This window comes from Lipotes vexillifer, unplaced genomic scaffold (assembly GCF_000442215.2).
Source record: "Lipotes vexillifer unplaced genomic scaffold, Lipotes_vexillifer_v1.1 scaffold1003, whole genome shotgun sequence".
Lineage (NCBI taxonomy): Eukaryota > Metazoa > Chordata > Mammalia > Artiodactyla > Lipotidae > Lipotes > Lipotes vexillifer.
The window spans coordinates 2,539,544-2,561,033 of record NW_006798890.1 but is presented as its reverse complement, the minus strand read 5'-3'; the positions used below and the strand labels follow the sequence as shown (position 1 = coordinate 2,561,033).

Here is a 21,490-nt window from a genome sequence, read left to right as displayed (position 1 = left end):
TGCAGCGCCTGAGAACTCTCCATGCTCAGCTGTCCCCTTTGCTTTCGATTGCATATTTTCTTCCCATACTCTCTAGCCCTCAGTTTCTCTGGTGTTAACTGGGCTGTCATACAGTTGCATGCTGCAGGTTGTTGTGAGGATGAAATGAAAACAAGGCAGTGCTTTCTGGGGCCGGCCCAGCTGAGGTTTTGGGGGGGAGTGCTGCTTCCTTCTTTTCACCCTTCCAACTGGGAGGCAGGTGGGCCCTGATGACTCAGCCTCCCACGTGGCATCAGCGGCAGGCATCCCTCCCAGGGCAGCAGCTGCTCTTCACCTGGGAGCAATTGCTGGGTTTTGGCAGGGGGCAGGAGGCGGCCCCAGTGCCGGTGATGCAGATCTGCTCCTTGAGTGGGGGTGGGGGCGAGGCTGCTGCCGCTGCCGACAGTCTGTCCTCTCCACGCACACCCCCAGACCTCCCCTCCTTCCTTCTCCCACAGTCCCACCCACAACTCCAGCAGCCTGAGTCCTTGGGTTCAGCCTCCTCCAGGTCCACTTTGAGGGGAAAGAGCAGAGCTCACCACCAGGCTCTGGGGCCTTGGCAGGTCCTGCCAGTGTCTGGGTCTGGGGGGTGGCAAGGGTCAGCTTTGACAACCCAAGAACTTGGAAAGCAAATCCTCCCCATCCGTACCAATGCACGGTGTGATGGTTAACAGTGTTGACTCCGAAGTCAGCTTTAGCCACTATTGGCTGTGTCTTTGGGAAAGTTATTTAACCCTCTGTGCCTCTGTGACCTCATCTGTAAAGTGGGATAATAGTACCTACCTTTCAGGACTATTGTGTGGGCTAAATGAGATATACATGAATGGCTCTTAGGGCAGCAGAGCCCCCAGGAAGCACTCGATAAGGATGAGTTGTTATTATTTATCTGTGTCCTGTGAGTGGGTAGGGCAAGGACTATGATTCCCACCCATAGGTGGGAAACTGAGGCCCAGGAAGGGGCCACGGCTTCCTAATATCACACAGTACCATGCACTGTAGCCAGGCCTCAGTCCTGACCACCTCATTCCCAAGACTAGCACCTCAACCACCACACCAGCTCTCTACCTCCCAGTCCTCTGGGACTCAAAACACGTCCTGTGTGCTGAGTGCTGGAGGGACCCACCCCAGCCAGTGTAGGGCCACGGGAGGTGGAGCTTGAGGGTGCTTTACATTAAAGTTACAGATGAGATGGTGGAGGCTCAGAGGGCTCAGAACACTGGTCCAGGGTCACAGCTGGCACATGGCAGCCAAGTCTTGAACCCACTTGGCTTGAGTACTTTGCCCCAAATCATTTCCCGAACAAAGCTTTTCAGGGATACCCTGAACAGAGCCCATGAACCTAGGCACCCACTTTTCCTCAGACTTAGAAAGAAACCCAAGGCTCAAGCACCCATTCCCCAGCCAAGAACCCCCTCCTCCCACCATTACTCCTGGGCCCTGCCCTGCCCCGCCCCTTGCAGCCACCAGCTCACTCTGTCACCCACCTTAGAGCAGAAGAAAAATCTTGGCAGTCCCCAAGAACGCTGCTGCTACTTAGGATTACAGAAGGCACGAATATCATGTGAGATACCAGTTTATGTTTTTCTCCTGGTATTTCTCCCCTCTCTTCCCTCTCTCAAGCAAGGGCTCTTCTCTCCATGGTTTGGATTTCAAAAGCGCATTCAGGAAATTATGCTTGTGAGGGGCCCTCTGAGGGAAGCTTGGGGAGAGGGAAGGAAGGAATTTCCCCAGAGGGAAAAGACAGCAGCCCTCGCTGAGGGGGACACACAGACCCTGAAATAACAGGACTTCAGGCAGGACTGGACACATGATTCCAGCCCCTTCCGGACACCCGAGTGAGGCCTCAGAGCCAGAGGCCTGCCAGCACCAGGGGCTGGGGACAGTACAACTGGACAGTGACTGGTGGGGACCAGTCTGTGCTTTAGCCTAAGCCACAAGCCCCTTCTTCTCACCACCTGGAGCAGATTAAGTTTTCCTGGAAAAAAACGGGAAGGTATTACACACCTGGGCATGTGGGCTTGACCCCTGCTTCCACGCAATGGTCACCACACCATGCTTTACCTCACCTCCCCACACTGGGTGACCTGAGGGGGCTGTGCTCTTATCCTCCGCGGAGGGAAAGCAAGCGACCTGCCTGCAGCCCCCTGCCCTGGTTAGGACCCCTGTCCAGTCATGTGGAAGAGGGCTGGCATCCCACAGGCACACCTGCGTCCCCATAGTGACAACATAGGCCCCTGAACGGTCCAGCCTCTATTTCTGCCCCTAAATCAGAGGTGCTTCCTCAGGCAACAACCACATCCCTGTCTGAGGTCTTCCACTCTCACAGGGCATCCCTACCCCACGCTTCCCTGCCCGCCATTCCCGCAGGGGCCCCCCATCCCGCTTCCTGCCTGTGTCGGGAACGCTTTCCCGTTTGGGGGCCTTCTGAGGGGCTCTCTCCAGTCCTCTCAGTCTGTGACCCTGGCTTGTTCTCCCTGCCCCGTGGTTCTTCGATGGTTCTTTGAGCTCAAGAGTGAGACCGTCCCCATCCCCCGCCGCGCCCGCGGGTATAATTAACACGCTAACGCGGGCGCGGAACCACCTGCAGGGGGCGCGGGATGAACCGCCACGGCCCGCGCAGGAGCCCTGAACCTCCCCTCCCGCCTCCACCCGCTTATCAGCCTGGAGTTTCACCCCCGCCTTGCGGAAAGTCTCTTAAATAATCTATTCGAACGTTATCAGAAACCCACTCCTGGCGCAGTGGGAAGCGCGTGAGCAAAGGAAGCCGCGGCCGGAATGACAAGCAGGGCAGGCGGGCTCCCGAAGTGGGAGCCGGGCACCTGACTGAGAGGAGGGGCTGGCCCAAAATGCTGGGGGAGGGGAGGAGCTGGCCTGTCTTTAAAGAGGCTCACGTGTAACAAGGGCAAAGACACACCTGCCCTGTTCATCTCTTGAGATAAAGAGACCTCGCAGAGCACAGTGGGTCCTGGTACATGCAGCGTCCTTCCCTCCCCCCACCCCGTCTCTGCTTTCTAGGCTCAGAGCCGGCACTGAGGACCTGCTTGGTCTCCCTCCCTCCCTCCTTTCTTTCTTCCATCAATGGCAGGCATGAGTGTGAACACTCAGGGTACAGCCAGTAAACAAGACAAGGCCCTGTCTTCATGGGCTTTGAAAATCGGAGTGAACAACAAACAAGTAAATTACTAAATGAAATAATTTATTGAGAAACGAAAACAGGGTGATGGAGTAGAGGGACCCCATGTAGGTAGGGCCACCTCAGGTGCCAGGCCTGCCAGGGAGGGGGTGTTGAGCTGAGACTGAAAGATGATGGGAAGATGTTTCAGACAAAGGGAACAGCAGATGCTAATGGAGAAAGAGGACATGGGAGAGGTAGACCAGAGTGTGTATTACTCAGTGCCTTGTAGGCCAGGTGAGGGGTTTGATTTCTATTCTAAGTGTGATGGGGAGTCAGTGGAGGGTTTAAGGTAGAGGAGTGACACTCTGCCCCTCTTAGCATGTCTGGTGAATGAATGAATGAATCAGTGATTGTGTGCGTGAATGGGTCTAGTCATACGGATATAGCATTATTGTTATCACCACCACGATGAACACCAGTGTGACTAAGTTTACGCACCCCCTCGATTATTTTCACAGAATAATAGTATTCTTGGGACATGCGACTCGGTGTTACAGAGAGAACTGGGAGAACATGGGAAGCAGGACACATCTGTCAGAAGGCTGCCCAGAGCAATGAGGTGGTGACCCTTAGACCTGACAGGTGAGTCTGGCCCCTGCCCTTGGCCCCTGCACAGGGTAGACCTTCACTCTTCACTGGCGTGCGGGACAGGGCTGCTCCAGGTGGCCTTATCTCAAGGTGCCAGCTCTGTATTAGTGTCACACGGCCAAGAGTGTTCCTGAGGGCCAGCAGTCTGCCTTGGGCCTCCTCCTCCATCACCATCCTCTGTGCTATATCATCCCCCAGTCACCCCCGCAGCTCGCTTCTGTTCTCTTTCCAGGCCCTTGTCACCCAGGCCTTGGAGCTCCATTATGAGTGAGAAGCTAGATGTCAGCTTGAGAGGAGGGCCTCCTCCGTGAATACTACTGTCTTCTCCCCTCAGAGCCATACCTGTCCACTAGCCCGAGGAGTTTATCTGTCCCTCTCACCCTGTAGCCAAGCTGGGCAAGGAGCAGGTGCCGGAGACCTGGGGCTGAAGCCAGGGCGGGAGGAACCTGGACAGACAAGCGTGGAGTCCCAGGCAGCCCCGGAGCCTGAGCTAGAGCCATGGCATCCAGGTCCAGTTCTAAATCTAGAATGAATGGTCAAGGTCTGTGGTCAACCTTCTGGCTCCTTAGCTGAGTCTCCGGGCCTCTGTTTTCTCATCTGTAAAATGAGAATAGTGATCATGCCTCCCTCACACAATTGAGATAATAAATAATAATAATAAATAAGTAATAGCATTTTTGTTATTATTATAATAGCTAACCCTTTAAAAACGCTATGGCTAGGGACTTAGCGGTGGTCCAGCGGTTAAGACTCCACGCTCCCAATGGTGGTCCAGCGGTTAAGACTCCACGCTCCCAATGCAGGGGGCCAGGGTTCGATCCCTGGTCAGAGGACTAGATCCCACATGCTGCAACTAAGAGTTCGCATGCCGCAACTAAAGATCCCACATGCAGCAACGAAGATCCCACGTGCTGCAACTAAGACCCGATGCAGCCAAATAAATAAATAAATATTTAGGAATAAATAAATAAATAATAAAATAAAAACACTACGGCTAGGCACGGTACTAAGTGCAATTAAAATAATCACTACAAAGTACATAGCATGGAGCCTGGTACTCAGTAGGTGCTTAATAAGTGGTGAGTGAATGAACTGAATGAACCTTCCTAGTTTCCAAGGACAAGTCACCCACTCACAGACAAACATGCAGGGGGACCTAGTGTGCACCAGGCCTTGGCTGGGGGTCGTGGACTCTGCCTTTCCCTCCCATCCAGATTGCAGAATGCTATTGCAGTCTGTCAGAATGAGACATAAAGAGTGAATTCTGGGCTTCCTTGGTGGCGCAGTGGTTAAGAATCCACCTGCCAGTGCAGGGGACAGGGGTTCGAGCCCTGGTCCGGGAAGATCCCACATGCCACGGAGCAACTAAGCCCGTGCGCCACAACTACTTGAGCCTGTGCTCTAGAGCCTGTGAGCCACAACTACTGAGCCCATATGCCACAACTACTGAAGCCCACATGCCTAGAGCCTATGTTCCACAACAAGAGAAGACACTGCAGTGAGAAGCCCACATACCACAACAGAGAGTAGCCCTGGCTTGCTGTAACTAGAGAAAGCCCATGAGCATCAACAAAGACCCAACGCAACCAAAAATAAATAAATAAATTTATTTTTTTAAAAAAAGAAGAGTGAATTCTGAGGCTGCGGTAATTAATACCTGTTATTATTGTTTTACCCTGTCTTCTCCATAGTGATTAGCTCTCCACAGACAACTGACCAAGTTGTCTGAGGGCGGCCAGGCCTCACGCCACTTTGGGAGGTGCGGAAGGGAAGGAGGGTCTCATTTGCTCTGAATATGGCTCACTGACAGTCCAGCACACATTCTGATCAAATATTTAGGTCCTCAGGAGCCCTGCCTGCAATATTAATGTGGTGAACCAGAGGCCATGGCTGTAGCCATGCCGAGGCTGGGGCTTCAATAATGAACGAGGGCTTTGCCCGGAGAAACGTGAGCCATTCTGGCCGTGAATGTGACAAAGACACCACAGGAAAATATCTGAGATGAGCCCCCTGGCCCCCGCCACACACACACACTCGGAACCAGTCCAGTTGCAGACATCAACATGGCATTTGGTAACAGGCATCCAGAGACTTTTCTTTAAAAGTCTGTACAACTTTACCCCTGGGTTTTCCTTTCTTGACATCTAGATGAAGGAAATAATCAAAAATATGGGAAAGCTTTATGTTTAAGAATATTCATTTATTATTTATGATAAAAAAAATTTAGAAATATCCAAAATTCTAAACGATAAGGGATTAGTTAGGGAAATAAGAGCATGCTCTCTGGCAAGAATATTCTGTAGCCAATTAAAAATTATGTTTACAAATAGTTTTAATGACATGGGGACATGATAATAATATAGTTCAGTGAAAAAGGCAGGATAAAAATTGCCATGTCCAGTACTAACACAATTGTTATGAAAGTTGTTTAAACTTGAGAAAATTTCTTCATCCCTCTGGGCCTCTGTTTCCTCATCTGAAAATTACGTACAATACCTACCACATGGCTTTCTGTGAAAAAGAATAAGGCGATATTTGGAAATGTTCTAGGACAGGGTCTGGAGTAGACAAGCAATTCATGGTTCTTGCTATAAAAACTTTAACAAAAGGGACTAGAAGACATTATCCCAAAACATTAATGACAAGCTGTGTTCAAGTGGTAAACACACCCACTGGATGTGGGTGGGAGAGACAGAGAGTCTTCCAGGTTGATCCCAAGGTTTCTGGCCTGGGGAAGGGAAAGCTGTCCCTGCAGATGAATTAGGAGATGAGGAAGAAAATAAGTATATTTAAAAATAAAACCTAGCGCAGAGAGAGAGAAGCTTTTGATGTGCAAGGCTTCCCAGGTGAAAGGAGCCGGGGGAGGAGTGGACCCCAGTGCCCGTGGATCTGAGGGAGCAGCCCGGGCCTGGTGAATAATGGAGGAGGCTGGGCCTTTGATGAGGAGAGGCTGCTGGAGGCCAGGGTGGGAAACAGTTCTGCGTTGGCCACTCTGGGACTCCCAGGGGACCCCTTCCCCCGGGTGGACTTCCGTTCCGGCAGAAGTGATGCTGTGACTATTCTAGAAGCCCGGAGCCTCTCAGCACGACTTCCACAAGGGCAGGACTTCCTGCCAGATGGTCCCTCTGTCCCTGGGCAGCGGGGGCTGGGGTTGGTGGGGTCGCAGGCAGAGGGAGAGCCCTTCCATGGTCGGAGTGGAAGGAAGTCATCTCTACTGTTCTTGCCACCCCACCCCCACCCTGGAGGCCCACCCAGGCTTCCTGGAGACCCTGCCCAGGTAAAGGTCTCTCCTGCCTGTGACTAGGGGCCCAGCGAGGCCCAGACTGGAGAATCTAGAACAATGAGCTAGCTACAGGGATGAAGCCTGACTCCATCTTTTGCTGGTAACTTATAGCTTAACCTGCATCCTCCTAATCCCACCCCTCACCATCCACCACCCTTCCACCTGCTACTTACTCGTCTGTCGGTCGACGTGTCCAAGACCATGTAATTGTCCTCGTTCCCCCAACTCCCACCTCAGACAGAGCGGATCTGAGTACTGGCTTGGCCACCTCCTAGCCTTGTGGCTGGGACATGCTCCCTGCCCTCTCTGGGTCTCGGTTTCCATCCCTGTAAAACAGGGATATTAATCCCTACCTACCTAGCAGTGGTTGTGGGAGCATCACACGACACGTTGTGAAACACCCAGTGTACATCTGGGAACAGCTGGCCCTTGTGGGGGTCGTTTCCCTTCCTTCCCATCCTCCCCCAGGTAGAAGAGCCAGCCTCCTCTGTGGCATCCCAGACCCCCTGCCCTGGCCCTTCCCCCGACAGCACCTTCCTGCTCCTCCCTAAACCTGCCACAGCAAGGATGGAAGGAGACGGCAGGGCGCAGAGGCGAGCACCCTAGCCGGAAGCCAGCAGCTGCTACTTCTCCTTCTCGAACATTCCATCCTGGAGCACTCAAAGCGCTGCCCTCTGGGAAGGGGCAGGAGGGGAGCAATAATGGATTAGGATCAAGAACTCCAGTCTCATGGTAGAATTTTAGGCAGCAGTTCGCAGGTGAGGGGAGAATATTCACCGAATTGTACTCCTGGCAAGGGAAGGGCCTTTGTTGACTGTAGCGTGCTGCACAAATGCAAGAAGCATTGTTATGATTGCTGTGACTTCTGTCTGATCCTCAGAATAACCCAGTAAAGTGGGAGGAGCCATTGCACTCATTTTAAAGAGGAGGAAACCAAGGCTTGGAACGAGCAGCGGGCAGTTGGCACCGGTCTTTTCAGGGCAGGCCACCCAGCTCCACCTGTGTCTCTACTGACATCTCCTCAGTGGAGCCCCACTGTCTGATGCACTTAGCCCCAGGCCAGTGCCAGGATACAGCAGCCCCCCACTGCTGCGGGTTCTCCATGCCAGGCAGCCCTAACCCTGCCTGCATGGAATGAAGATTGCACCTTACGAATGTCACTCATCATGAGGCAGTGGCTCCCCTTGGATTGCATCCTGCCTGAGTTCATGAAAAGCAATTTACTGTGTGTCAAGTGACCACAGGAGATACAAAGAAGGCCCGGCCCTGTGCCGCCTTGGGCGTCTGAGTGAGACAGTAGGCTGCCCAGCAAGCCTTTGATTAAAGCTGGGAAGGAATGATGCCCATGGGCCCAGCTGAGCTGATTCGAAGAGGCCCAGAGCCTCATCCCAGTCACACTTGCCTGCTGGGCATCCTCCCCAAATGCTTCAGTTCTAACTGCTGAGCCCAGAGCAGAGGTCCCGACACCTCCCAGAGCCAGTCCTCCCTCCATGGAGCACCTCGCTGTGCCTAGCTCAGGGGCTGGATGGACTGGCCTAGCCACAGTAGTCTCAAGTGCTAAGTTAAGGATTTTGGACCGAATGAGGCAGAACAAGGCAGGGGCAGGGTGGAGTCTCTGTACTTCTGCTGAGGATCTGGGTAGGTTTGGGAAGAGTTTAGGGAAATTCTCTAATGGTGGGTGAGTGATGGGTTACTGAGGGGAGCAGGACATTTTAACTTTGAGATAGCCATCAAGAAGGCCAAACTTGGGCCTTCTCGAATCCCTGCTTTGGTGGTCTCTGTGCCAGAAACAGAACCTATTCGGACATCCTTCCATCTAGCTATTCACCTGTCCATCCATCCGCCTATCCACCCACCTATCCACACACCTCTCCATCCACCCCTCCATCCATCTATCTATCCATCCATCCAGTACATACAGAGTCCATCCTCTGTGTCTGGCGGGGGGACTCTGTGAACCTTGGCTTGTAGGGCATCTCAGATGGGCCCCAGGGTTGGGGAGAAGGTCCAGCATCCTGTCTGGACAATAACCATGATGTTAACACTCATACTCAAAGTATTAACTGGGTACCATCAACTGTGCAAAGTGTCAGACACATATTCTCAGCATGGCCGGCCCACCTCAACCCACAAAGTAGATCTCATTAGCCCATTTGCAAATGTGGGCACTGAGGCTGCGAGATTAAGTGCCTTATCCGAAGTCCCATCATTCATAGGTGTTGGGGTTAGGACTGAAATCCAAGTCCACGTGACCCCAGAGCCTGTACTCCCAACTCGTTCTAATGCCTAACGTGTGATGGGGCTTTGGAGAGGAGGGTGTGGGTATGGGCTTGTGGGCCTGTGCGCAACACAGACCGCCTGTCAAGCGCCCCCTCTGCCAGACTCGTTCTCTTGCTCAGTCCCCAGAGCAGGGCCACGGTGTGTGTGGGGTGCGGTGTGGAAGCTCCCATGGGAACCAAGCCAAGTCTTGAGAAAGACTCTTGGCGTATTGTAGTGTGAAATGCTTCTTCAAGCAGCCGGATTTAGCGTTTCCCAGGTTGGAGGAAGCACACATGGCGCATTAAAAATGACAGTGAGGAGTGTAAATTATCAGGCACGGCTGCTTAGGTTCATGCACTTTGTCCGCAATTCTTGCTCCGTTCCGGTGTGATCAGAAGTGAAATCCGGGCAAGCTGTGCCCGTTACCGTGTGTGGGCCTGCAGTCTTCCGGCTTATCTATCCCTCCTAATCCACTTGGCAGTTTACAGGCCCGCTAAAAGGCCGCCTGCCACAACACCTCCTAGTTTTTTTTCAGCTGAGGATCATCGCTCCTCCCTGCCTGGCACGGGGCAGAAAACAGAGGAAGCCGAGGGTCGACGCCGGCGGTGCAGGGCTGCGGGGGGAGCAGCGCACAGTAAACTCTGACACAAGCTCTCTGTGGGCAGTTCCCTCTGTGTCTAAGAGCAAGGGGTCCAGAGATTAACTTGCTGAGTGACCTTCAGCACCTCTGAGCTTCTCTGAGTCTCCATTCCCCACCCGGGTTGGACTTGGTAACACACATGCCAGCTCTAGTTCCCCGGTAGGGCTGCCCAGCACAGAGTGCAGACGCTGACTCAAAGGTGCCCCAGGTTCACGGGGAAAGATGCCTGTCTGATCAGTAACGTTTGCCATGGTCAATTTGATTGGTGATGCTACATACGCCACGTATTTACAGTTCCTAATAGCTGCTTCTAAGGGCCTTCTAGCTCTGACATTGGGGCCTTTATTGTGCTTTTCTGTATATTGGAGGGATAATATTTCTCTATTTGTAAACTGGAGGGTTTGGCCAGGAGACTCAAAGTCTTCCCCTGTGCTCCTGTAGCATTTTGTAAAGGCTACTGTTAGCCAGTACGTGTCACATGCTAGACTGGGATATTTTGAGGGCTGGCATCTGATTTATGTCTGGGTCCCTGGCAGCCAGCACAGAGCTTGGTACAGGGCAGGCACCAGTGAATGTTTGATGAAGGGATGGAAAGATGAGTGCCTGTGTGGAAGATGAATGAATGAATGCACGAATGCATTCCAACCTCATAGAGTGTTAGTGAACATTAACTCCACGTTGCTAGGGTCACGGGAACAGGGAAGGGAAATGGAACGTGAAAGATAAGATGTCCAGAGTGTCCAGGGTGGTGAGCACGAAGAACAAGGACACAGCCGAATGAGGAGGGAGCGTGTGGGGGCTGGAACCCATCTGGGCCATAAGCAGGGCTGGGCTCCAGAAGAGGGCCAGCTAGGGGGCGGCCACTGCCTCTATCTGAGTGCACTGGGCCAGCATACAGGCACTGGTGCCTCTGGTTTTGTTGAGCAAATGGGATTGCCCTTGTTGCTTTCTCTGTTGCTCTACCCAATACATTATCCTGGTAAAAACATTCACTCAGAACACAGAGTAAACAGCAAAAATTAAAAATCACTCCAAATCCTACCACTGCAAGATTTAGGTGAACCTTTTTCAGACATCTGTGCACCTAAATACATATGCACACGCATATATATTAAATATGAATACAAAGCTGCAAAATGAAACACTACATGCTGTGCCATAACCTAATTTTGTCACTCAACAACATGTTGGAATGTATTCGTCTGTGTTATCATTTTAAAGGTGAAGAAATTTCAGAGATGTGAGCCCGTTTGCTCACATGTCTACACTTGGGGTTCTCTCTCTGCCTGCCTTGTTTCCTTCTCTCCTTCCTCCCTTCTTTCCTTCCTTCCTTCTTAAAGGAACTAATTCACTGGTAGCACAGAAACAAAGAATTATAAGTCTTACCATGGAGTATGTGAATGGATGATATTTAAATGACGTTTTCCTCTGACTCTAAACCCAAAAAGCGGTCTGCATGCAGAACGTGCAGAGCGGCTATGCTGATTATGTAGGTCTGTGTCTTTTCTCTTCTTCTGAAAAGCCCAAAGCCCTAATTTAAAGGGCAACAGTGCATCGCCGTGGCTTGGGAGTTGGCAGGTGTGGTGCAAAAAGGGGCTTGAAATGTGCTTGGCAGGGAGCAGGGGGTGCGTGGGTGGGGTTTGCGAGTCCCTGCCACTGCTAGGAAAAGAATGTGTCCCAGCTGGGCTGCTGGCCTGGGATGAGGATGGAGTGAGGGCAGAGCCACTCTAGCCAACCCAGAAACGTGTGAGTGAGGGAGAAATAAATGCCTATTGTCTGGCACCACTGCGGTTTGGAGGTTGCTTGCTCTGCAGCTGTGGTTGACCAACACATCAGGGATACAGTGCTGAGTTACCCCAGCCTTGGGTCCCAGTTCCCTCATCTGAAAAACAGGATAGTGATGATCTACCTAGTAGGGCTGTTGTGTGAGTGAGATCGGCTCCTAGCTGCAGAGTTGGTAGTGAGCGTTCCATTAACATTAGTTGTTAGTAATGTGTTACCTTAGAGTGAGGCTTTTCAAATCATACAACCCACTCACAGGCCGTGGAATCAACTTAGTGCGTCACCACTAGCGTTTTCTTTTGATACAACAGAAAGTTATCACAATACTCACAATTAGAAAGGGTAAATATTGTCTTGTAGGACTTGTTTTAAAGTGTGTGTGTAAAACCAATTTCTTTCTGTGGGTCACAGTCAAAAGGACTGGAGAGCCTCTGCCTGAGCAAGGTCAGGCTGTTTCTTCCCTGGAGACCGGCCAGTGTTGATAGGGCAAGAGCAGAGGTTGGGGGATGCCAAGGGCACCGCTACACTCTGTGTGCTTTCCCCCAGGCCCCTGCCTCCTGTCATTGAGCTGCCAGGCAGAGCAAGCCCAGGACGTGGACGGCAGAAACATGGAGGCTGCCCCGGGCTGGCCTCCTAACCTTCACTGTCTCAGCAGCTTGAGGGGGTTCCCTGGGCAGGATTGATGGGGACACACCCCCTCCAAGTTCTCAGCTGCCCTCTCCCTTGTCCTTCCAGAACACGTAGGCAGAGTCCAGAAGGGACAGGATTTAGAGTCAGACTTGGACACAGAGCCCAGCTCTGCCCATTACTAACAGAGGAAACTAGGGAACATTCTTCTCACCTTCGTGCAATGAGGCCGTGGGGGTCTTACCTGAAAAGGGTAAAATACTAGATGAGACATGTATTACTGTGCCCATTTTCAACCAGTATTTACTGAGCTCCTCCCAAGTGGCAGGAGGGGGATCAAGTTTAGCACACAGTAAGTGCTTAATAAATGGCATTATTATCATTATTATTGTGTAGTTCCCAGCATTTTTCTTGTTTTCACTTTATTCATCCATTCAGTCGCTTCGTCTACAAACACATATTGAGTGCAGAGTGCTAGGGACATGAAGATGACCCAGGTGTGGCCCTCCTTTCTCTCCAGAGGCTGGCCCTTTGTTGACGAACCTACACACTGCAGTGAGGGGTTAAGAGCTCTGAGTCTAGAACCTGGCGGCCTGAGTCTGAATCCTGACTTCTCTACTTACAGCTGTGTAACCTTGGGCAAGTTATCTATCCAGCCTGGCTCCTCCATAAGATGAGGCCATTGGAACACGCACCAGTTTGTTGAGTGGGCCAAATAAGTACTCCCATGGGCCAAGCGCTCAGAATACTGTCTGGCCCACAGGAAGTACACAGCAAGGGTCTGTCAGTTGCTGCTACTACTCTCAAAGTTGAAGTGTGTGACCTGGAAGGGAACCAGGAGACTCCTCTAGCCTAGGGGTGGCATCACACTTCATCTCAGCGCCAGCTGCCTGAAGTGTTGTTTTGAGAAGGATTCTGAGACCAAATGTGGGCTCAGTAAATAAAGCCTTGAGTAATTAGAGCTGTCAGCATGGGCAAGGGAAGGAAGAATGGGGGTGCAAGTTTCACGTACTTGTCACCCCTGATCCAGCCCGATCTTCTGATTTTAGAGAAAGGGGACTGAGCCCCAGAGGGGGCAAAGGACATGCCCTGGGTCTTAGCTGGCATTTGAGCCAGACCATTAGACTCAGTCCAAGGCTCCTGGTGACTTGCTTCTGCCTCAGTGTGTTTCAGGAGACATTGTAGCATCTCCCCTCCACACCCCCTCTGCTGGGGTTCAGTAGTTTGCACCGGGCTTAGTTGGGCTTGGGAACATTCGAGGCGAAATACAGGCCTGTGGAGAGCATTCACTTGAAAGGCACTTTTCGCAGTGATGAGTATGCTTGTTTGGATTTGAATGAGACTGAATCAGCAGATACAGTATTGCACTGGAAACTGAGGGGGTGGAGAACTCTCCTTTTTTCCCTTGGAAAAGCATCATTTTTTATACTGCAATTAAACAGCCCTTTTGGGCTGATTTTGCTTCTCTGCTGCTGACATTGAAAAATGCCAAAGATAGCAGCCCTGCTCTCCTTGAGATATGCCTCCAGGGATGGACAGGCAGCCGCCGCATCTCTCGGGAAAATTGAGTGAGGGATGACGACACCGTCCCGGGAAGCATGGCTTCCCATCCTGTGTGGAAAAAGGCCCGTGAGCATCTGGGCCCAGAGGCCCCCATGAAGGACCACTAGCCCATGCTGCAAGTTGCCCATTCTTCCCTGGAACCTGGGAAGACCCTACTTGCTAAGGAGCCCAAAGTCTGTGTAACTCAACCCCCAGCTAGGGGTCCGAAGGTTTTGAGGACCAGACATGGCAGACAGTCCTTATTAGGAGCTATCTCAGGCCTGTAGGGGTCATTGGCATTTGAGGGTCACCCCGCATCTGAACCCCTCCCACATGTGAGGGGAATCTCAAGACAGTTGGGATGCAGGGCCATACCTTTCACTTTGGAAATTGAAGCAGAAAGACGGTCTCCTCTCCTCTCCCTGAAAGCTGGGCCATGGGCTTAGCTCAGAACTATGCTGGGACCTTGGATCCTGAAGGAGTGACGCAAAGCAGAAGGAACCAACAAGGATGGTAGGGAGAAAGCAAACCATGGTGGCTAAGAGTGTGGGGTCTGGAAATTGCCAGCATGGTGGAATCCAGGCTCTTCCATTTACTGGCTGTTAATCTTGGGCAACCTGCTTCTACTTTCTATGCCTTGGTTTCCTCATCTGTAAAATGAGTAAGTACAGGTAAAGAATTTGGCACGTGCCCGCACCTGGTGAGGACTCAGTGGAGGTTAGCTGATGCTGCTATTTGTGATGGTTGTGAAGGCAAATTCCTGCCAATGGAGGCACGTCTTCCATGGGATCCCCAGTCATGCTGCTGGGATACCCTAAGCACACTGATGCCAGGCACGGTTGTGGCTGGGTCCTCTGTGGCCTGGCCCCCTTGGCTCAAAGCAATATCCTTTCAACAAGCCTCTTTTCTGCTCAAGTTGGTTAAGTCTACTTTTGTTGTCCTTAACCAAGACCCTGAGGGGTCATGCCATAATTAATCCACAGAATAGTTTAGAGGAAGCTTCAGAATCCATTTGTGTGGTCAGGGTTGCTTCGGATTAAGAGTGTAATATCTGTTATCTGTCTAATCCACCACACGCCCCCTGGGAGGGACAGAGCGCCTTCTGTTTTCCACTTGCTACATAAGTACTTGTAGATTCACAAAAGAGATAAAGGATATGAAGGCTCGTGATAAATGAGGAAGAATTTCACCACCAGTGGTTCATATTTCAGCAGAGTATGGCAGGATCTGCAGCACACCCCAGTTCAAATCTTATTTCTTTGGACATATCATCCCCCACCCCCTAGCCTTGGTTTCTTCATCAGTAAAATTGGAAGAATAACACCCAGAAAAGTCCAAAAGAGAATACTGTAATGCACCACAATGGGAGTGTTGGTTGACAAGACAATGGCAGACTTCACTAAAGAATTTTCTGGGGGGGTAAGGCAAGATAGGGGTAGGGGATTAAGAGGTACAAGCTACTATGTATAAAATAAATAAGCTACAAGGGTATATTGTACAGCACAGGGAATATAGCCATTGTTTTATAATAACTATAAATGGAGTATAACCTATAAAAATTTTGAATCACTGTTGTACACCTGAAACTAATATAATATTATAAAACAACTATACCTCAATAAAAAATTTGAGAACAAAAATATGTGATAATGGTAAAAAAAAAAACTCTAACAGTGCATCACATCTTTTTGCTTGTTAAAAGATAGAACAAAACCCTAAACAGCATTCTGGGAAGGCAATCCCAGAAACCAGAAATACCCCCCCCCTTTTTTTTTAATCAGGGACTTACACACTCTTATGCCTATGGTAAAACTGGATTAGATTATGTAACAACTGCAAAATATTAGATTAAATTGGAAGAAGACTTACAAAAAAAAAAAGAATTTTCTGGTTCTTTCAGGCCTCAGGGCAGGGGAAGAGCTCTGGGACTTGGGGGCAGGGTGTGGGCATGGGGGCAGGAGAGACCTGCGCTGGGCAGAGGGTCCAGTCGGCTCCCTCCAGGATGGAAGCATGGCCTCTGTGTGGCTCTTGGCTTTAGGAGTCCTCAGGTCCCTTGCAGTCAGTTCCCAGGACTGCATTTTCTTAGGGGCTCAGCAATTCTCAGGCTACCCCAGCCACCCAAGCTCCCCTGGATTTTTTTTTTTTTTTTTTTTTTTGGTGGTCCGCGGGCCTCTCTCTGTTGTGGCCTCTCCCGTTGCGGAGCACAGGCTCCGGACGCGCAGGCTCAGCGGCCATGGCTCACGGGCCCAGCCGCTCCGCGGCATGTGGGATCTTCCCGGACCGGGGCACGAACCCGCATCCCCGGCATCGGCAGGCGGACTCTCAACCACTGCGCCACCAGGGAAGCCCTCCCCTGGATTTTTGTGGAGAGAAGGGTGGATAGGTATTGGCCGGGGGTGGGGGGGGGCTTCTGTTAGCTAAACAAATCATAGCAGTTAACAGAAAGGTTTTTGTCGTTAGAGTGTCCAGGTTAGAATCCCAGCAGTACTACCAACTTGCTGTGTGACCTTGAGCAAGTTAATTCTCTGCTCTGAGCTGTAATTTCCCAATCTAGTGCTCACAGGGTTTGGGGGAAGAGTAAGTATTTAGCACTGAGTCTTTTTTTTTTTTTTTTCAGTACGTGGGCCTCTCACTTTTGTGGCCTCTCCTGCCACGGAGCATAGGCTCTGGATATGCAGGCTCTGGACATGCAGGCTCAGCGGCCATGGCTCACGGGCCCAGCCGCTCTGCGGCATGTGGGATCTTCCCAGACCGGGGCACAAACACGTGTCCCCTGCATTGAAAGGCGGACTCTCAACCACTGCGCCACCAGGGAAGCCCCTAGCGCTGAGTCTTAATAAATCGTGGTAATCAGTATTACATTGTTGCTGAGTTTATCTTATCAATCACCTCCTAACAGCTTCCCTTTATCTGCTACCCCAGGTCTCTACCAGCACCAGAGGGAAGAAAGATTGGTCATAGCAGAAGTTCAGCTAACAACAGACCTTGGCCTGCTCTAGGCTCCCAGGCCGAGGCCTTCTTGGTGTTCACCAGTATTTGGAGCAAACCACTGCCTGGCTCTTGTGCCCAGGAATGTGCCTGGTGCATGGACAGAACTCCCCAAATGAGAGCTATAGTTATTATTTTGGGCACAGTGTTTCATTCAGAAAGTGGATGAGTTTAATTACAGGAAATTTGTGAATATTGTGATCCTTTTCATTCCTGTAACTGTGACTTACAGACACCTGCTCCATTCAAGAAAAAAATAGGTTTAATTTGAGAAATGTTTCTTCTGCACTCCTTAATCATCACCTCATTGAAGTTTGTGGTGCAGAATGTCTTCCATTGAGGAAGTGCATCAGAGCGATGGGAAAAGTCTGGGAGGGAAGGTGGAGCCCCTGGTGTGGGAAGAGCTGCACCTCCTTTTACTTGGCTGGGATGGGCCTTGTCCAGACTCACGGGCAGGGTCAACGAAACTTGGCCACACTCTCGACAGAATATTTTGCATCTCTCACAGTGACATCTATGGAATGTTTAAAGTCCCATGAAAATGCTGATGTTAAAATATTGAGTGAGAAAAAAAGATGATGCTGACTTCCTAAAAACTGACAAAATTTCTCACATAAAAAAAGACTGGAACTTCACTTCCAGCCAAGCTGAAGTATCAGGAACTAGACACCCTCCCGCCCAAGGGAGCTAAAACACTATACAAAATATATGAAACAATGGATTCCAGACATTGAACAAGAGGCAGTGCAGGACAGTCACCCTGAGAGAGGAGACACCCCTAGGAGTGAGTCTTTGACTGTCTCAGCTTCCTGTCTGGAGAGTTTTCTGGCTTCAGTGCAGGAAGAGGAACCCAGGTGGCACCTGGTCCCGCTGAGCTAAAGAGACAGAACAAAAGTCTATGGAGCCGAGACAACCAGAGTTCTCAGGGCAGAATACCAGAGGAGAGGGGGCCGCCCAGAGAGAAAGCTCTGCAGATCTGCCTCACTCATGCCTTCAGCTGAGAACTGATCAGGGCATGTGTGTGAGGAGACTATGTGAGTCTGGGGAAGAGCTGCCCCAAAGGAGCAGGGGACACAACATCCAGAGCTCACACAACATAGGGAATCATTTGTGTTCCTACCGGTCGTAGGTGCAAAATTCTTAGCAAAATTTTACCAAATGGAATCCAACAATATATAAAAAGGACAACATATCATGACTAAGTGGAGTTTATCCTGAGAATGTAAGATTAGTTTAATATTCAAAAACTGTAATCAGTGTAATTCATCATATTAACAGAGTAAAAAAGAAAAACGTATGATCGTTTTAATAAAAGAAAGAGTTTTGACAAAATCTAGTCTCTATTCATGATAAAAATTGCTCTCAGCAAACTAAGGATAGAAGGGAATTTTCTCAACCTGATAAAAGGCATCTACAAAAGACCAAATGCTTTCTAGGAGAAAGCTGAATGCGTTCTAAGATCAGGAACAAGGCAAGGATGTCCTATCACTTCTATTCACTTCTATAATGCTGGAGGCTCTAGCCAGTGCAATAAGGCAAGAAAAAGCAATAAAATGCTTTCAGATTGGAAAGGAAGAAGTAAAACTTCTTTAGTCACAGATGACACGATTATTTATGTAGAAAATCTTATACCTCCTACAAAAAAGCTACCAGAAATAATAAGAGAGTTTAACAATGTTGCAGGATACAAGGCCAATATACAAGAATCAACTGTATTTCTATATACTAGAAATAAAATATTGGAAATTGATATTTTAAAAGTAATATCATACTATAGCATCAAAAATATAAAATACTTAAGGATAAATGTGTTAAAAAGATATTCAAGACCTAAACATTGAAAATTACAAAACATTGCTCAGAGAAATTAAGACCTAAATAAGATGAGATATAGACCATGTTAATGAATCATAAGCCTCTATGTTGTTAAGATGTCAGTTCTTTCCAAACTGATCTATAGAGTCAATGCAATCCCAGTCAAGCCCAGCAGGCTTTTTTTTTTTTTTGCAAGTGTGTGGAAATTAACAAGCTGAGTCCAAAAGTTATATGTAAATACAAAAGACCTAGAATAACCAAAACAACTTTGAAAAAGAAGGATAAACTTGGAGGACATACACTACATGGTTTCAAGACTTATAAGGCTACAGTAATCAAGATAGTGTGGTACTGGTATAAAAATAGACAAATAAATCAATGAGACAGACTAGAAAGTTCAGAAAAAGATCCATACATATATGGTCACTTGATTTTCAACAAAGGTGAAAGGATGCTCTTTTCCACAAACAGTTCTGGAACAATCATATGATCAAAATGACCAAAAAATAAATTTTGGCTCTTATCTCACACCATATACAAAAGTTAACCTGAAGAAAATCATAGACCTAAATATGAGAGCCAAAACTATAAAACTTCTAGAAGAAAACATAGAAAATCTTCATGACCTTGGGTTTCACAAAGATTTCTTAAATACAACACAAAAACCACAAATTACAGAGGAAATAAATCTGTAAGTTGGACTTCATCAAAATGATAAAGGTTTGTTCTTCAGAAGGATATGTTAAGAAAATGAAAAAGCAAACCACAGACTGAGAGAAAATATTTGCAAACATATATCTGACATAGTGATCAGTGCATAACTTTGTGAATATACTAAAACCTGCTGAATTATACATTTTAAAAAGGTGAACTTTATGTTATGTAAATTGTATCTCCAAAAAACTGTAAACAAAAACAACATATATCTGACAAAGGGCTTGTATCTAGAATATATAAAGAGCTCTTGCTCAATAAGATGATAAAAACTCAATTTTAAAAACTGAGGAAAGATTTGAACAGAGACTTCACTGAAGATATAAGAAGGGCAAATGAGTACTGTACATGCAAGGATGCTTAAGATCATTAAGGTCATCAGGGACATGCAAATTAGAAGACACCACGCCCACTGGGAGTTCCGTTTTGTCAGCTCCCTGCGGTCCAGGGGGTCCAGGCACAGGGGCAAGGCTGGTTCCTGCTCCCACCTGCAGTTCCAACAGAGGAGCTTGGCAGCCCGAGGAAGTTGGGTAAAGAATGAGCCAGATTCAAGGGCCTGAAGTTGGAAGGGACTGAGGAAAAGTGAAGTGAGCAGATCTGAGAACTTAGCAGGTGGCATCAAAGGCACTGGATGAGAAAGTGGATTGGGGCGGGGGACAAAGAGAGATGAGTGAGGATGAGCCAGGGGGCCAGGGTCATGCTGTTCACTGAGCCAGAGAGTACGAGGAGGAAGAGAGGGTACACGGACAGACACCAGCTTCCACTGTGCAAATGATCCGTTTGGGTGCCCGTGGCATCGGGCACTTATCCAGCGGGCTGCTGGCTGTGTGGGTCTGAGTAGGCACCTCAATGGTCAGCAGAGGGAGAGTCTGGGAGCCTTGAGAGTGGAGCTGTTACCCAGGGAGGGGGGAGAGGAGAACGGGGAGCCAGTGCCAGGCACCGAGGGGCACCTATGGTAAGGGAAGACCAGGTTCTTGAAAAGGAAAAGGAAAGCCAGTGGCCTGTTTCGCTGCCAGTTCCTTCCTGGCTGGGACTTGAGACGGCATAAGGGAGAGAAGGGGAGTGGGGGAGGACTCTGGCCCCGAAATTAGAGGCCTTCTCAGAGGTGCCAGACAAAGTGCCCACCCCAAGGAACGAGACAACCTGGTGTCCTAATGTTCCGATCTGATTTTTGGGGGGTAAGAAGTTGGACCAAATTCCTCTCTGTAGTCCACCAGCCCTTCTGCTGTTTTCTTTTTCATTCACTCATTCATCCAGCAAATGTGATGGGGATACTGAGCTACCATACATGCCAGGCATAGGCTGGTGCTGAGGACACACTGGGGACTGAATCAGACATGGTCCCTTCCCTTAGACAGGCTGGTGGCAGCCAGGTTAATGAGGGGACTGGCAATGACTCTGGTGGGGCTCTCCAGAGTTGTCATCTCCTAACCCTTTCCTTCTCTGTTTCCAGCGTTTCATCCTCCCTTTATGTGGGTGCCCCTCGGCACCCGGCCCAGCTCCTTTGTCCTCCTCTCCCCCTCCCTGGGCAATGACTCCACTCTCAAGGCTCCCAGACTCTCCCTCTGCTGATCATTGAGGTGCCTGCTCAGACCCACACAGCCAGCAGCCCGCTGGATAAGTGCCCGGATGCCATGGGCACCCAAACGGATCATTTGCACAGTGGAAGCTGGTGTCTGTCCGTGTACCCTCTCTTCTTCCTCGTACTCTCTGGCTCGGTGAACAGCATGACCCTGGCCCCCTGGCTCATCCTCACTCATCTCTCTCCCTCTCCTAGCAAATCCAGTCACTCAGGGAGTCCTATAGTTGATGCCTGCTAAGTTCTTCCTGGATCTGTGTCCAATTTTCTCTCCCTAGCTCCTGTCCAACTTCAGTCTCCTTCCCATTCCCCACCTATCTTCCTCTGGCCTTAACCTTCCCTAATGTGTAGCAGAGAGGAGATTTTTAATTGCAAGTGACCTAAAGCTAACTGAAATTGGCTTGAGCAAAAAAATGAATTTATTGGCTCACATAACTAAAAGGTTCAGCAGTAGCTTCAAGCCCCGCTGAAACTACGAGA

At 49.6% G+C, this 21,490-nt stretch overlaps 1 pseudogene; it reads right to left on the bottom strand.

The window, feature by feature from the left end:
* Positions 1–271: 271 nt before the first annotated feature.
* The window catches only part of LOC103085686 (phosphate carrier protein, mitochondrial pseudogene), a 53,467-nt pseudogene continuing 32,248 nt past the window's right edge, over positions 272–21,490 (bottom strand).